Genomic DNA, 18388 nt, shown 5'->3' with positions numbered 1-18388 from the left:
TTCTAATACCAAGACCACCCTAGCTTTTGGGCTGGCAGACTAAGTCCCAGGCAACCAGGTGCTATCTCTTGTGGTCATCAGTCCCTGTCCAAAGAAAATCTCTCTAAATTCTCTCCAATCTTTCCACAAACTTAACCGAAATCCTAAAAATACTAAGGGCATAGGTAGGGAGGTTCTGGAGAATAGAATTAACCAAGGAACATTTTCCAGCTTGACTGAGGGTGGCCCCTTTCCAACCTGCAAGTTTCCTATTGAAATTGTCTATAATATTGATCCAAAAGGAATTCAGAGGTTTCGTTCCAAGAGGTAGCCCAAGATAAGTCACTGGAAGGGACCAGATGCCGCATCCCAAGATGCGAGCAATTTTTCTCTATCTCTCCAAAGGGGTATTGAGGAAGAAAATTGAACTCTTATCCAGATTGATAGCGTGTCCTGAGCCCCTAGTGTAGGAGTTCAGAATTCTTTTGAAAGTCCTAGCCTCTCGGACAGAGGCTTCGTCCCCCAAGATAGAGTCATCCAAAAATTACTGGTGGGTGAAAGTAGAGGGCCCCGAAGAAGGCCTAAGACCTTTCAAAACCCTGTCCTAGATCTTCTTTTGGATGATTATACCTAGGCATTCTGCCAAGATGACAAAAAGGATAGGAGAAATGGGGTCACCTTGCCTTAAACCCCTTGAGGGGGAGAAGAAGGGAGTGGGGAAACCATTAACCAGAACAGACAAAGAGGGAGAAGACACTAGCTGAGAGATGAGCTTAGAAAACCTGAGCATTGAAACAAAAGGCCCAAAGGACAACAAAGAGGAAATTCCAGTCAACCCTATCGTAAGCCTTAGACAAGTCTAGTTTGATAAGGAAACCTTCCTTGTTGCCCGCCTCAAGAGAGTGAATGACTTCATGAATCAAAATGATGGAATCAAGGATCTACTTATCGGGGACAAAGCTAGTTTGCTAGGGTGAAATGATCAAGGGAAGAATGCCAAGGAGTCTTGAAGTGAGAACCTTGGAGATGATCTTGTAGAAAGAATTACAGAGGCTAATGGGCCTGAATTTGTCCAAAGAGTTAACTCTCAAAATCTTGGGGATGAGGACAAGAAAAGTACCATTAAGTTCTTTGAGTAGATTCCTAGCCCCAAAGAATTCTTGTACTGCCTTAACCACATCCTTCTTAACCAAATTCCAATAAGTTTGAAAGAAAAAGGTAGGGAAACCATCCGAGCTCGGAACTTTATCCCCTAGGAGGGAAAAGAGGGCCTGGTGAATTTCCTCCAGGGTGGGGATAGCTTTCAGCATGGAATTATGATGATCTTGTAGTAGGGGGGGGATGGCTACCAAGATATCCTCTTGATTAGACATAGAGAGGGAGGGATCAACTGTGAGGAGAGAGGAGAAGTAGCAAACAACTTCCTTCGCTATTTCTTCTTCCTTAGAAACTAGAACCTGGCCCTTTTTGATATTAGATATCCTATTATTAGCCTAATCCTTAAGGGTGGTCAGGTGAAAAAATTTGGTGTTACAATCTCCTTCTTTCAACCAGCTGACTCTAGATCTTTGTTTCCAATAAAGCTCTTCATTAGATATGATGTTGTGCAAATCTGAGAGGATTGCCATTTCCTCCTACCTGTTGTTAGCATTATATCCAGAGAGCTAGATTTCTTCCTAGATAGAATTAAGCTGATCATTTTTCTTGTCTTTCTCTTGGAAAATGTGGCCAAAGTTAGTTTTGTTCCAAGATTTAATGTTCCTTTCCACATTTTTCAGCTTCTAGGCAACTCTATACATAGCAGTACCATCAACCTCAAAGTTCCACCAAGAAGAGATTTTTCCTTCTAGTACTAGATGGGAAAGCCACATTTTCTCAAAGCAAAAAGGAAAGGCCTTTTTGCTAGATAGAGGAGAAATAGAGAGAGAAATTGAGGAATGATCGGGTCCCACCCTAAGGAGGAGGGATAATCTGCAAGAATGGGAAAGAAGCCATTCAGGAGAAATTAGGGCTCTATCGAGGTGAACCTGAATGCTGTCTCCCCCAACTCTCCTATTAGACCAAGTGAAACTACCCCCTTGAAGGTCCATATCCAAGAAGGCAAGATTCTGAATGAACAAAGCAAGGTCGCGCTTAGTGTCTAGTATATGTAGTTAATATTGGAAGAAGAAATGATAAGTTTGGAAGAAGTTATGTAATTTTTGGTGATGTAAATTTTGAGATAGAGTTTACAAAGTCATGTTTTGGTAAATTTCTTATATATCTTAGCAGAGTTGATATTCTAAGAATCGAGCTTGAGGATATAAAGAAAACATGTTGGTGATGATGTGGCTAATTTTTCTTGTCATAATATTGCATGTATAGAAATTTATTCAAGTTTCAAGGTGGAAGAGTAATGGTATCACTAAGTGTAATGTGTTCTTAATGAGGTCCTATAATGATTAATTAAGAAGGTCTAACAGTCGACTCAAGGAAATAGCCAACTCAGGCAATTATTTTAAGGACTTGTTATAAAGGAAGGGCATTTTCCTTTATAAAGTATGACATGAATTATATTGATGAGAATTAATTGTAAGCAGAGAGAGTGGAATGAGAAAGTTGAATAGAGCAGAATGGAAGTGAATGAAACTTCATATCCAAGGTTTTGGTGAGTGGTTTGAGGTTTGATATTTGGATCCGAGGTTCATGACCTTATCTATAAGTTCTAAAAATGATTGGTTTGGTTGATAGAACAAATGAAAGAAGAACATAACATAAAATTGCATGTTTGAGCAGTGAGCTCTTCTTGTAGTTGAAATTGCATGTTTGGGCAGTGGACTCATCTTGCATACATTGTACTACAACTCCTAACATGGTTAGCACAACTCCTAATAGGGTTGGAATTGCTCGATAGGGATTCAAAGTCTCCTAACAAGGACTTTATGTACTAAATGTTGTAATAGAATCCTAATAGGGTCCATCGTCTAAAAAATAATATTTATATTAGTACATCATCTTGTAGGCATCATTCCCACTTGGGTTTTCCCTCTGATGAAGGGTTTCCCTAGTTAACATATCTAGTGTAATTGTCTATGTGCATCTTATTATGGTTGTTATTTACTTTGATTGAATGGTTAAGTTTGTTTAAAGAAGATTTAATTGTTAGATAACTGATTCACACCTCCCCCCCTCCCCCCCCCCCCCACCAAGTTATCTTGGTGGACTGTTATTTCTAACATAACCTTGGGAACAATTTTTGGTGAGTTTTAGGAAATTTATAACTTTCAAAATACATAATGAAAAGACATCAATTCGATTCCAAACCAATGTTAACTCTCCCTTATACAAGTTCAAAAAGGTTTTTGGACTTATTCAATAAAAATACCAATAGAAATATGGCTTGGAAGAAGTTAGAATGTCACTGTCATAATGATTGTCATAAATATTGAACAAGAACATAGATTTATCCATTGACTATCCAACCCCAAATTCATTGAAAATGATTCACATAGAATCAATTTCCTTCCTCATTCTTTCTACCACTATTACCTGAGATATTTGTATCTAAAAATGGTTTATAAACTTTATCATTGTCAACAATATCACATAAATACACGATAGTTAGAGGATTTCAAGTTCTAATTTTGAACATTCTCCTCCAAAATTTATTTTTGTGTTGATGATAACCAACTACTTCATTGTGGATAATTTGATTTAACTATTAGATACAATATGATAGAACTGCATGACAATTAGAGGATTTCAAGTTATAATTTTACAAACTTTCCTCCAAAATTTACTTTTGTGTTGGTGATAACCAACTACTTCATTATGGATAGTTTGATTTAACTATTGGATACAATGATGTTGAATATAATGTTGATTTTGGTCTTCCAATGGCATATACTACCACCATGATGGCCTAGAGTGTAATTGAGTATAGGGATCAATTGGAAGATAGTAGAGAGATGGAAAATACCCTAGAGGCCATCAAATGGTGGACCAATTACCTCATTAAAGCTTATCCCCAACCAGATGTATTACCAAACCAAAATAATTCAAATCATTTAGTTATTTGGTACATAGATCTGACAAAAGAAATAAAATTTTGAACTAGAGTTTTTAACTCTTGTCCTAGATGGGTGATAGTACTTCAGATCATTACTATTTGAACAGACCAAAGGATAGGAAAATGACAAGATATGCATATAAGATTGATAGTATAAATCTTGGATTAGATCTAGCAAGAAAATTTTTTGCTACAATGAAAGCTACTTCTGTGGTCTTCATAAGCTCCAATTCTACTTATTCTAAGGTTCTTCTCACCTTGCCAAGCAGGTTTAGTAGAACTTCAACAAATATTAAACTCTCACCCACATAAAATTATCTCATTTCATGATATTATTCTTAAATATCCTTGTACTTTATAAATATTTTGATGATAGATCATGAAGTCACTTCATCTAAAAAATGTATAGTTAAGATGTTAGTTAATCAAATTTAGAAACAACTGACTAGTATCATCTATAGATAGAAGCAATATAAGATTAATCCTATTACTCTAAAGTAGTGCAATGAAAAATCTAAGGAGGCTCATTAATGAGAAACTGGCACAAACTAGATAGGCTAAAGGACAAATTCAATTTTTTGATGAAGTTAATGAAATCCTTAGTGTCCTTTGAGGAATGAATGGTTCCAACAAATCTAATTTTTTAATGAAGTACCATGTTGCAATATTCTTTATTATCAAATCTTACAATGAAGATGATACTCACAAAAACATCAATTACAATGTTTGGGAAAGTATGCCAAATAGAAATTAGAAATTGAGTCAAGCACATTAAGATGCATAATTAAGAGATGGTGACAAACCTAGATCTTGTCCAATACTTTTGTTCTTCTCTATGAATGGAAGTGGCCATTTTTATGGTGTTTTTGAGATAGAAAGATCTATGGACTTCACCAAAAATGTGGATTTTTGGTAGTAGGATACATGGACTAGTTATTTATGAGTGGAATGGCATACCATTAAAGACATTCCTAACTCTAAGTTATGTCATATCATAATTGAAAATAATGACAAAAAGCCTATTTTAAACAAGAATACATAGGAGATTCATCTTTAGGGGCGCCTTCAAATGTTGGACATCTTCAAGAAACTATCAGTTACGAACATCTATTATTGATGATATTTATCTTTACAAAATCTGTTAAAAGACACTATAAGAAAATTAAGCTAAATAGATGGAACAACTTCAAGATGAATAGGTTGTGAATATTAGCATGGAAGAATTCTTTTTTTATTTGAACAAAAAAGATGATTTAAAAAGTGACACAGAATAGTCCAGTTTTATGCATCTTCAGGAATACTGCTTTGGGCTAGTGCAAATTAGCTATAGGCAAGATGGAACATTTTCTAATAAAAAATCCATTAAATCATGAAATATTCTCACATGAAAATCAATAATGTTTCTTATACACATGACACAATTTATTAATGATTTAAGCATAAACTATTCATCCATTTTGATTCTAGATGTTGACTTTCCTAGAGAAGGGATGAAGTGGGAAGATGTGTATGCTATATTGTGAGGTATCTGAATGTTTTTTCTAAAATTATGCCCGAATAATTTTAGTTGAACAAGTCCTTCTTCATGGCAAGCATCCTCATGGAAGTGATTTGTCTAATGCCTATGATAGCTTCACAAAAACCACTATCTAGATAGTTTTTAAACTTGTATACAGTCCATGATGTGCTTCTGATATTAGCTACAAGATATCAATATAACTAGAAATAAAATTAAATGTGGTTCCATACCCAAAAAAACACCAATTCTATTACTCTTTTTCATGATTCTTACATCTAAGTCTACCAATGAAGGAATGCTTAAGGTATCTAAAAAGATGTAGTAAATTTAAATTTTCAAATTTATTTTGAGGTTGAGAAAAGAGTTGATGAATATTTAGAATGCAAATAAAGAAATAAAATATTAACTATTGTGTGAAGATGAAATTAAGCCTAAAGTACAATATATAGAGAAAAAATTTAAGGATTTTAAGGAAGAAAAAAGATTCTTAGAGGATAAAATTGAGAAAGTATTTGATGAGAATCTAGATTATTGAAGTTCATGAGAAGAGGCACATAGATATTGTTGGATACAATTGATTAATTTTGTATTGTCTTTGATGTTACACAAATATCATATCATTATTAGTCAGTATATGCCAAGCTCACTTGGGCAGTGAAGATAGTTTTCTGTGTCTATTGAATATTTTTGTGATTGCCTAGATTAGAAAATAGTGTCTACCAAGTTCACTAGGGCATCAAAGGAAAGTATGCAGAAGATGAGTGTTAACAGAGCTGACTTAGTTAATAAATGAAATTTGAATGGAACCAATGCTAATCGAGCTCACTTAGTTGCCAAAGGATCTTTGTGAGTTTGTACTATTAACAGCTTCTATTGGTTAACACAAAAAATTACTTCTAAGTTAGTTTCTACCGAGTTGGGTCAGCTAACGAAGGATTTTTTTATTTTGGCATATTAAGATTAATTGATTTATCTATTGATTCTAGCTGACTAAGGTGATGAATATTAATTATTCTAAGTTTTATTTGAGCCAATTTGACAATATGAAACATATAAGTATAAGGTTAAGTTGTGGTTTCAAAGTATGGAAGTGTAAGTATGAAGATGTTATTAAAGATTTAATGATGAGAGGAGGAAGCAAATTTGAAGGATAATAAAAATATCCTTGTGGAGTAGAAAAGCTATAATCAATTAGGAAGGATCAAGTACAAGCTAGAACATAGATCTGTAATCAATAATTTAGTTGCATTCAAATCAAGTCATCTCATTGTTACTCTCTAACCATTAGAGCAATGATCTAAGGGATCTGGGATTTATTTTGTATTTTGTACTGACATCTAAGGGATCTGAGATTTATTTTAGTAGTAACTGATTCATCCCTCTCCTCTCATTTACTCCTCTATATTTCAAACAATTGGTATTAGAGCTTCTGGCACTTGTAGAGAAGGTTTCAAGGACCTAAGCTAAAGATTAGGATGTCTTGTAGAAGAGAGATTCCTAAGCTGAATAGAGACAATTTTGCAGTGTGGGAAGGACTTATGAGGTTACACTTGGCTACCATCAGTGATTTATAATGCAAATATCTTGATACTGAATACAAGACTCCCACTAGAACATTATCTATTGAAGATATTTCAAAAAAGAAAAATGATAACATCATGATGATTGATATTACATCTACTCTTAGTTATGCTAAATTTCATGAAGTCAAAGACTACAAGACAGCTCATGAAATGTGGATTAAACTAAAAGACATATATAGAGGGGATGACAATGTAAGAAGAGTTAAGGCTAAAAGTCTTAGAGGTCATTTTGATCAGATGAAAATGAGAGAAGATGAGAACATTGCAAAATATGTGGAAATAATCAAAGCAAGTGTAAGTGCAATCAAAGTATCTAGAGGAGACATTAAAGAAAAAATAGTTGTAAGAAAGGTACTTAGAACTCTTCTTCCTATTTATGCAATTAGAGTATCTATTATTCAAGAAATGAGATGTGATCCAAATAATAAAATATCTTTAGATACTCTAGTTGGAAGATTGATAGCTTTTGAGTTAGATAACTTTGATAACTATATTTCTAGTTCAAATGTTATTAAATCTACTTTTAAAGCTAAACTCTCACTCAAAGAGAAGGGTAAGAAATCAAAGTCCAGTCAATCGAGAAGTGAAGAAGAAGAATTAGAAGAAAATTTAGACAATGATCTTGAAGTTGTTGAATCCCTACTTGCAAGAAAGTATTCCAAAGGTAGAGGAAAGTAAAAAGGTAAAGTTCATCTAATCTACTTTTCCTATGAAGAAGTTGGTCACATTGTTGCTAGGTGTCCAAATAAGGAAATCAAAGATGAAAAGAAAATAATTAAGCACAAAGGCAAGAAGGATTCCAAGAACTACAAGAACTACAAGGAAAAAGGTAATAAATATTTTTTTATAGCTAAAGATTCTAATAACAGTGAGGATGAAATGGTGTACATTGTTGTAAAATATGAGTTTGATGATGAAGGAGATAAGATGGCACTTATCTCTCATGTTAGCAAAAATGATATATATATTATTAACAGTGGATGTTCACATCATATGACTAGAGATAAAACAAAATTTGAGCACATCGAATATTATGATGGAGGAAGTGTGAGATTTGGAAATAATGAACCTTGTAACATAAAAAGAAAAGATATATTTCATTGACTAAAGAACTTGTATTTGACAATGCTTATTGAGTTGAAGGACTAAAGCATAATTTATCAAGTGTGAAACAGTTGAAAAACATTGGATTCAATGTAGAATTCATGAATGGACAGGCCAAACTATTGGATGGAAAAAGAAATTTGGTTGGATTTGGCAAGCAAACAAAAGGTAATCTATTTTATCTTGATCTCAATGATTGTTCATGTTTTATTGCTCAAGTAGAGGAAAGTTAGTTATGGTACAAAAGGCTATGCCATGTAAACTTTGATAATCTAGTTAAGATAAGAAAACATAGAAGAGTAAGAGGCATTACTAGTTTGAAGAAACCTAATATGGGTTTATGCAAGAATTATCAAATTGGTAAGATAGGAAAGACTAGTTTCAAAAGAAAAAGCTATCAGTCAGAAGAAGTCTTAGAAATTGTTCATACAGACTTATGTGGACCTATTGGAATAGAGAGTTATAGTGGAGAAAATTTTTTTATTCTTTTTGTTGATGACTATTCTTGATGCAGTTGTGAGTTGGTACGGGTGGTGTGGCCCGTCATTAGTGGTATCAGAGCAGGAGTTCCTGAGCGTGCGGACAGATCGCCGAACGTGAGGCAGTTTGCACCAGGACCTTGAGTTGGTGTAAGTTTGTCAAAAAGTTCTTGATTGTGTAGATAGATCGCCGACTGTGAGGCAGTTTGCACAAGGTTCTTGTGTTGCATGAGATCTTTCTTCTAAAGACTTGATTATGGAGAAGAGAAAGAAGAAGATGACTTTTGTGATTGGATGGATTCTGAGGATTCCTCGACTTGAGAAATTTAGAGCAAGAAATCAACAATCATTGCTAGTTGATTTGCAGAAGCAAGTGAATGAATTAGAAGCTGAGTTGCGAAAACGAAGAGCATGTCACCAGAAAAGAGATGTTGATAATTCTTTGGATTTGGAAAAGGAAGATGATCCAGTAGAAGAGCAAGCGGATGAAGAGAAAATTATTTGCGAACCAGAAGTTGAAGAAGATGAAAGAGAAGAGGAAGAGCATGAAGATAACCAGATTTGTATGCCAAAAGTAGATGAAGGTGATTGGAAGACTAAAAAAATGGAGGAAGAGTATAGTGCCTTAGTTGGAGATCAAGCAAGTGGAGTAGTTACATGCATTGTTGACGACATGAAAGAGGCAAGCGCAGATGAATATGTCAAAGAGGTAAATTTTTATGGATCATGTGATGTTGTCTTTGATATGAGTTTAAAATATATTGATGATGGTTTCCATGAGGATTTTTTTAGTCATGTGTGGTATGTAAAGGAAGATTGCTATGGTGTTGTTGGGTTTAGTACAGGTGTGATTAATTCAACAAGATTGGATGAGGATGAGAGTTATACTTGGATAGAGTTCATTGTGAAGGAGTATTTTCAGCAGCAAACAGTTGTTCCGACTAGGTGTTGGAAAAGAAGAAGGAAGGAAATATATCGGCACCGGGCACTTGTTCCAGCTATGTGTTGGAGGAAGAGAAAAAAAAAATGTCAACAGTGGCTACTTCATTTTGTGGATCCATATTCACAAAATTTTTCCTACCATGGGAGTCGGATGCAGGAGCATCATGCATCGGCAAAAAAATAAAATGTGGAAGATTTGTATGTTGGTTTTCTTGTCCCTATTGAGGTAGAAGCTTGTGGTGAAGATGAAGATGGTTCTATATCTTTCTTTTGACATCAAAGTGTGGGACACACTTTTCTATCTACTAGGGGAGTCTGATGCAGGAGCATCTTGCATGGAAAAATTAAATTATTAGAAAAAAAAAAAGAGAAAAAAAAAGGGAAAAAATAAAAAATTGTGGAGGAGAGAGAAAGTGACGAAAATGGAAGGAAAATAATTAAAAATAGAAAATAGGAAAAGTGGAGAAAAGAGGAATCTCTATTTTCAAGGTGCATGGGTGGCATAAATAGAAAATAATAAAAATAGTTGTCATTCCATTAATCGAGGTGTGTAGGTGGCATCTTAGAAGTTTGTGGAAAGTTCCTTAAATCATGCATTTAATATTTGTTGGGTGCTTAGTTGTATTTGGGTGGGAATTTAATATTTATTTAAAGGTAGTTGTATTTACTTTTTATCCCACATTGGTTGTGTTTGTAATGTCTTGGGTTAGAAGTACCTATTTAAGCAAGGCTTATTATCATTTGTAATCAAGTTCAAGAAATAGAAGTTCTTGAATTGTAAGCTCTTCGAATGTAATCTCTTTTAAGGAAGCTTGAGAAGTAGAAGTTGAAGGAATGGAAGCTCTTCTAATGGAAGTTGGAGAAATAGAAGCTCTTCAAGACAAGCTTTTCAAGTAGAAGCTCTTTGGATGTAATTTCTTGTAGAAGCTCTTGGTGAGCAATCTCTCTTATATTGTAATAATTTGGAGTTTTTCCATTTGGATAATATTCTAATGAGTTTCAAGTATTAATGGAAGTTTTATGAAGCATTTTGTCATCTCTCTATCTCCATATTGTTGCATTTTTGGTTGTGAGTTGGTACGGGTGGTGTGGCCCGTCATTAATTCTAAAATGATGACTGTAATGTATCTAAAAGAAAAATCAAAAGCCTTTCAAAAGTTCAAGTGGTATTTGGCAAGAGTGGAAAAAGAAACTAGAAAGAGGTTGAAATGTTTAAAATCAGACAAAGATGGTGAATTCATCTCCAATGAATTCAATAATTTCTACATTGAAAGAGGAATTAAAAGACAAGTGTCAGCCCATGGTACACCACAATAGAATGGTATAGCTAAAAGAAGAAACAAATCTATCATGGATTGTGCAAGAACCCTAATGATTGAAAAGAATGTTTCTCTCAAATACTAGAAGGAAGCCATCAACACTGCAGTTCATACCTTGAACAGAGTATATTTGAAGAAAGACTCAAATAAAACTCCTTATCAACTATGGTATGGCTACAAACCTAATGTAAGTTACTTGAAAATATTTGGCAACAATTGTTATATCTTGAAAGAGTCTAGAGAAGGAAAATTTGGTGTAAAAGGTGATGAAGACATATTTCTAGGATACTCCTATGGAAGTAAAGCATACAAATGTTTAAATTTGTCTACTCAAAAAATAATAGAAATTCTACATATTAGAATTGATAACTTTGAAGAAAAGAGTGAAGAAAAAAGCAACAAAAAGCCAGAGGATTACAAAAGATTTCTTTACTATGAACCTAATACCCTACCAAATCTATATGAAAGAAAGGAAGCTTCATCTCCTAAGTCCCCAAAATATCCAATAGTTACTGATTTATAAACAGTGCAACCTGAGTCATAATCTGAGGGACCCAAGCTTGAAATTGAAGTTCATAATGATGGCAGTGGAACTCATTCAAAACCTAAAGAGCCTTTGTTAGCAAGATATGTCAAAAGGCATCATGCACCTAATTTGATCATTGGAAAAAAATTTGATAGAATAATGACAAGAAGAAAATTAAAAGGTACATGTTTAGTTGTTGAATTTGAACCTAGAAATGTTAAAGATGATCTAGAAAATGAAAGTTGGATTGAAGCAATTAATGAAGAGATAGAATAGATAGAAAAGAACAAAACATGGACTCTTCCTCCTAGACACAAAGATAGAAATGTAATTGGTTCAAAGTGGGTATTCAGAAATAAGCTAAATGAAGATGGAAAAGTTTCAAGAAACAAAGCAAGACTAGTATGCAAAGGTTAGCTTCAAGAAGAAGGCATTGATTATGGTGAGACTTTTTCTCTTGTAGCAAGACTAGAAGGTGTTAGAATTGTACTAGCATATGCAACACATAGAGGATTTAAAGTATATCAAATGGATGTTAAATCTATATTCTTGATGAGGAATTCTACATCGAACAACCAGAAGGTTTTGTAGATCCCAGCAAAAGAGACATGGTTTGCAAGTTACACAAAGCATTATATGGTCTCAAGAAAGCTCCCAGAGCTTGGTATCAAAGACTTCATAATTACTTGGTACAAATTGGCTTTCAAAGAAAAAATGATAATAGTAGTCTATATATAAAGGAAGGACCAGACAAGAAAATTTTATTGGCAGAAATATTTGTTGATGATACTCTATTTATAGGAAATGATGAGTTGTGCAAAGCATTTTTGGAAGAAATGAGTAAAGAATTTGAGATGTCCATGTTTGGTGAGATAAAATTCTATTGGATTGTAGATACAACAAAACAAAAATGATATTTACATCACTCAATCTAAGTATATCAAGGAAATACTAAAGAAATTTGAAATGGAAGATTCAAGACCAGTTGGAACCCCTATGTCTACTAGATATAATTTTTCCAAGAATGATGATTCCAAAGAAGTAGATCAGATCACATATAGATCAATGATTGGAAAATATTAGTAAATAGTACATACAAGGCTTGATATTAGTCTAGTAGTTGGAATAGTGGCGAGATTCTAAGCAAATCCTAAAGAAAATCACATGATGGCAATCAAAAGAATCATGAGATATCTAAAAGTAACTGAAGACTATGGCTTATGGTATAAACTTTGAGGAAATTTGGACTTGAAGGTATTTATTGATGTTGATTGGGTAGGAAGTATTTGTGAGGCCTCACCCTAACCCATCATAGCATAGATATTTTATTTACATTTTGATATTTGAGACCTTTATATTTTGATAGCTATTCAAGACTTAGATGGACAATAGATTGTTTTATCTATTGATTTTGATACTATTGTAGTGTTTTACATTATGATATGCACTAAGAACTTGATATTGTGTATGAAATGATTAAACACATATAGATGAAGATTTATGACATGATGTTATTAGATTTTAATGTGATGCAAAATATTAATTTTATTTTGATGACTTATGATATGTAGATGAATGATTATGATATGCAAATAAATGTTAATTTTATTATGATGTCTTATGATATGCATATGTTGATATCTAATGTTTCGAACTAGCTATTAAAATGACAAGGGAAGGACATTGAATTTGAATTATGAAATTATATGCATTTATGATATTTGTATTTTATATGACCTCCTTGGACTATTGATACTTGAATTTAATGTGTAGCAAATGGAACCATGGAAATTTTGGGGGAAACAAGTTCCAAACCTTGTGAACATAGTTTAACCAACACGTATCTTTGGAAGATTCAAAAGCCTTGTTGTGAAAGTATTTTTCTTCATAAATGTAAGGTTGTTTGCTTGCTGAAATGTTTAATCACAAAGATGCATTAGGAGCATGTCATAGTAATGTGGATGTGTTTTTATGTTGTGAACTTTGTGTGTAATTTACATGTCATTTAGGTTTTTGAACATGGTGGCAATTTACCCTAAAACTAATTACCTTATTAATAAGTAAGTAAAACCCACTTGACAAAGGGAAGGATGGGTCTCAATCATTAGAAATTCGAATTTGGATTGATTAGGGTTTTGAGGGGTCATTAGGTGGTGCCAAGGTGTCTTTTATGTTAAAATAAGTTACCCATATGATAGTATATCAAGTTAGGGACCTAATTTTGACAATGTGAGTACCTAGACAACCTAGGGGGGCCCTTTACCCATGCATTCTTCCTTCAATTCGAATTTGCAGTTGTCACATGTGTTTTCTCCCATGTTCCCACTAAATCAAATATAGAAAAGTTAGAGGAGACAAGTTTGTAAGAGTAAGTGGCTAGATGTCTTTGCTAAAATAGTTAGTGAGAAGGCCTTATTAGAGGGTCTTGGTCAAATTAGTGGGTTGTTCACCCACTCTCTAAGCTTAGAGATAGTTAGGTTTTGAAGGGAGATTAAGGGAGCTCTACTAAAACTATCATTGCCTTTAGCTTGGACAAAGGTTGGTGTCTCAAAACATTTTTTTTTCTTCCTTTCTTTAAGTATGGAAAAATAAATCTACAAGTGTGGAGGATTTTTCAATGGAGTATGCATTGTATTGTGAATCTTGCATTGTGGACTTTGGCATTGTGTTGTGGAAATGTGAATATGTTATGTGTTCTTGAAGATTTTCTTTTGGTTTTGTTTTCTTCTTGATTTTCTTGTTTGAATGTGAGTGTTGAATGTGTTCATGGGTGTGAAGGCTTTACTCACCCTTGTGAGGGAAGAGAAACCTTGGGTGAAGGGCTTAGTTGGGCTCAACATTGTAGTTGAGAGAGTTACCTCATGATGAGGATTTTTTTTATTCCATGGAGTATGGGTTCCATTCAAGCCATATACCTTTGTTATTTTGGGAGATACAATGGGCTTCATGTGAATAAGGAGAAGATTTTTATGATGGCCTTGAGAGGAAAAATGCAATGACAATATGATGTTTATGTTTGGTTATGGCATCTCCTTTTTGAAGAGTCCACCTTCACCCAATGTGAAATGATTCCAATGGTGAATCATTGTGCAAGCCATGGGAGGGAGTTTTTTTGTTTTTGTTTGTGTTCATGCAATGGTAAGTGATGTATGTGTGTAACCTATTTGGGTCTTGTTTCCCCTACTTGGTGGGTGGCTTCATAGAAGCCTAGGATGGGAGGTGAGCCTCCATGGTTCCTAATGTGTGTGTTATGTGTATTTTTGATGAAGATGTATCCTTTGAAATTATTAGGGTTTCATCCTTGATAAAGTGGAAAAGATCCAAGTGTCTAAAGAAAGATCAACATTCATGTCATCTTAAGTGGGTTGTGATTTCATAAGTCTCTATTATTATTTCATTGGATGTAAGGATATTGTATCATTGTTTATCATCTAAAATTGTGGAAGGAAGGATTAAGAAGTTGTATATATATGTTTTACTTATAAGGCTTAGATGATCATTTGAAAATGGATGTGTTATGAAAAGATTAGTATGAGTTGTAAAAAAAAAGATTTGTATCATTTTTTATCATTTGAAATTGTGGAAGGAAAAATTGAAAGGGTGTATACATATATTTTACTTGTAAGGAAATCTTCCTTGGGAAATTTGGTGTGTTATGAAAGAAAATTTGTATGACTTTTTCTCCTTGGGTTATTTGTAGATGATTGGTAAACATATTTCATAAATGTTATATGGAAGAATACATTTGGGTGTATTTTGTTCAATTTAAAACATATTTGTATGCTATCAAATTTATGTGCACTCAATAAAATGGAAGAAAATTGTTGAGTTGATAGATCATTTTATTTGCATGATTGTCACTTCCTTTGGACTCCAAATTAAAAAAAAATCCTAATAGGTAACACCATCAAATCAATCACTAAAATGCCATTATGGAATGAAATAAAGTTTGCTTGAGAAGAGAAAATGCACAATGCAAATCTATGAGAAATATGGCTATAGGTGCCTATTAACCTTTGTAAAATGTATGGGAAAGGATTTAATTCTCTCCCCTTGATTATAGAGTAATATTTTAATCCATTAGGATATACCTAGAATCTTTTGATTTGAGGCTAATAAAATAATGAATAGACTAAGGCTCGAATAACAACTATAACCTTTTTCCTAGGTTGTTGTGGGAAAAGAGCATAATAATTCTATGACTCTTAGGTTATCATATTGAAGATTTTCATATATATATATATGCAAACTAGGGCATGTCAAATCAAAAAAACATAATAATAAGTTTAGACACACAACCCTAAAACTAGGGGGTACTTTAAGAAAGAAAAATAAATAAAAAAACCCATGCATTTAACTATACAAGATAATTCCCACACAATATTCCTTAGAATTTCAAATAAATAAAATAACATTTCACCTCTCCCAAGCACCTACTTTCTCCTTGGAAGTATGGACACATCTAACATTAATGTCAGGGCCTATTCCCAACACCCCCACCCTAGGCTTTTCTTAGAACTTTAATAGTTCCTCAAACTCTTACTTGGCAGCCTGGCATGCACCTTCACCTTGGATAAAGGTAAACAATGATTGTTGACTCCTCTTTAAGTGTTTTCATAGAGCAATAAACTTGTCCCTAGGCACCCATTTTGGGAAGGGAGATAAGGCCGCCCTCCTAGGGAGTATCACCTTAGGAAGGGAGGAGAGAATTAGAAATAAAGAGATGTGACTTTTGGGGCCCCATAATTATAGTATTTTAAACATGAAATGGTTGGAGTTGGGTAGAGGTAGGAATTGTTAAAATAAACATAAATACTTTTATGTTATAATTAAAGGTCTAAATAATGAATAGGATGGGTGGAGTAGGGTAGTTTAAGGATAATGTTAATTGCTAAAAAGAAAGGGGACTAGTCAAATTAGTAACCACATGTTAAGGATGATGTGTTAGGAAAAATTAATACTTTGTTATTATTCAAGGGATAGCAAGTAATTAGATATTTCCTTTTTCTTTTCAAATATATTTGTCTATTGAAAAGTTGTTAATTAGGTCATGTAGGAAACTTTCCATATGATAATAGAATACATAATTCATAGTTAAATTATTTTGTGATAAATAAAATTAAATTAAATTAAATTAAAAATAAAATATTAAAAATAAAATTAAATAATAATAAATTATAAAATAAAATGTTAAAATAGAATAAAATAAGAATTAAGTAATAAAATAAATTAATAATATTAATTGTGGATGAATGATTCTCTTTGAAGGTATCACTATGTAGGAAATGGAAAATAAATAATCAAGGATCGATTTAAAATAACTAGGTGGTAAACCACTATTTAAATTGGAAACTACTAAAGGATAAGATGTAAGAATTCTATTGAAATAGTACTAACTATACCCTAACATAGGATGTAATAAGTAAGATTACATGACATAAGGTTAGACCATTGAAACCATGGTCATATTTGCAATCAATAGAATACTACAGTCGCATGGATATACTACTCACACTTCATATGTATACACAAAATGATTTATTGTGAGAATTGGATGTAGAATTAGAATGATAAACTAAACCACCCTTTATGTCATAACCTAGATCCCAAATGAATGTTAGGAGATAATTTGGTACTACTGGGGAGAAAATGAGTACCCGATTTCAACAAGAAAAAATAGCTTTATCATCTCCAAACTCAAAGATCAAATTTGTAAAATTCCAACCCCTCAAGGAAATATAAGATGTTATCTAGACAACTCATTATTCACTAGAATGTTCATAACTAGCATAGATCTATACATAAAATCTAAAGTACACCTTTAAAATAATAAAAAAATTGTTGTGTTTTACCTCATAAATTTAGGGCATGATAGTATTGATGATAGAAAAAGCACTAGTGGTGGAGCATTCTTTCTTGGTAAAAGACTAGTGTCTTGGACAAGTAAAAAGTAAAATTGTACATCTCAATCCATAGTAGAGGCAAAATATGTGGTAGTAGTAGTTAATTGTTCTAACATTGTTGGGTTCAAACAATTGTTGGAAGGAAAGAAGATAGAGATCAAGTATCCAATAGTTACATATTGTGATAACACTAGTGCAATCAATATATCAAAGAATCTAGTGATGCATACCAAAACAAAGCACATTACTATAAAATATCACTTCTTAATAGAGTTGGTGTAGGATAAAGAAGTTAGATTGAAATATGTTAATACAAAAGAATAAATTGTAGACATATTCACCAAGCCATTACCTAAGAATGCATTTTTGTATCTAAGAGGTAAGCTAGGGGTCATTCCTCTATCTAAAGTTTGCTAAAAAAAGCTTAGTGATGCATCAAAGCAAATGAATCAGTAATTAAGGTATATTAGTATCAACAAAATTATTGCCTTTGGCATGTGTTATCAAAGAGGGAGAATTTTTCTATCATATCTCTAAGAAATTTTTGTCATTCCAAAGAAGAAGAAGTTTGTTGTAAGAGGGAGAAAGTTCTGTGAATGAAGATTGAACTTCGCATAAGTTGTTGCAGGTAGAGGAAAAATGTAGTGAAAGGAAGATCTCATACTAACAGAGGGAGTTCTCAAGAATAAATCCAAAATTTTATTGTGTTGTGACATGTTGTGTTGCCATCAAAGCCAAAGAGGGATATTGTTGGATACAATTGATTAATTGTGTATTGTCTTTGATGTTACACAAATGTCATATCATTATTAGTTAGTATATGTCTACCAAGTATTCCTATGATTGCCTAGTTCAAAAGGCAATGTCTATTGAGTTCACTCGGGCATTGAAGGAAAGTATGTAGAAGATGAGTGTTAACCAAGCTCACTCGGTCACTCGATTAATGAGGGAAATTTGGATGGAACTAGTCCTAACCAAGATCACTT

Source organism: Cupressus sempervirens, chromosome 4 (genome assembly GCF_028749045.1).
Source record: "Cupressus sempervirens isolate cs-2001-9-10 chromosome 4, ASM2874904v1, whole genome shotgun sequence".
NCBI lineage: Eukaryota > Viridiplantae > Streptophyta > Pinopsida > Cupressales > Cupressaceae > Cupressus > Cupressus sempervirens.
This window is presented reverse-complemented; position numbering follows the sequence as displayed.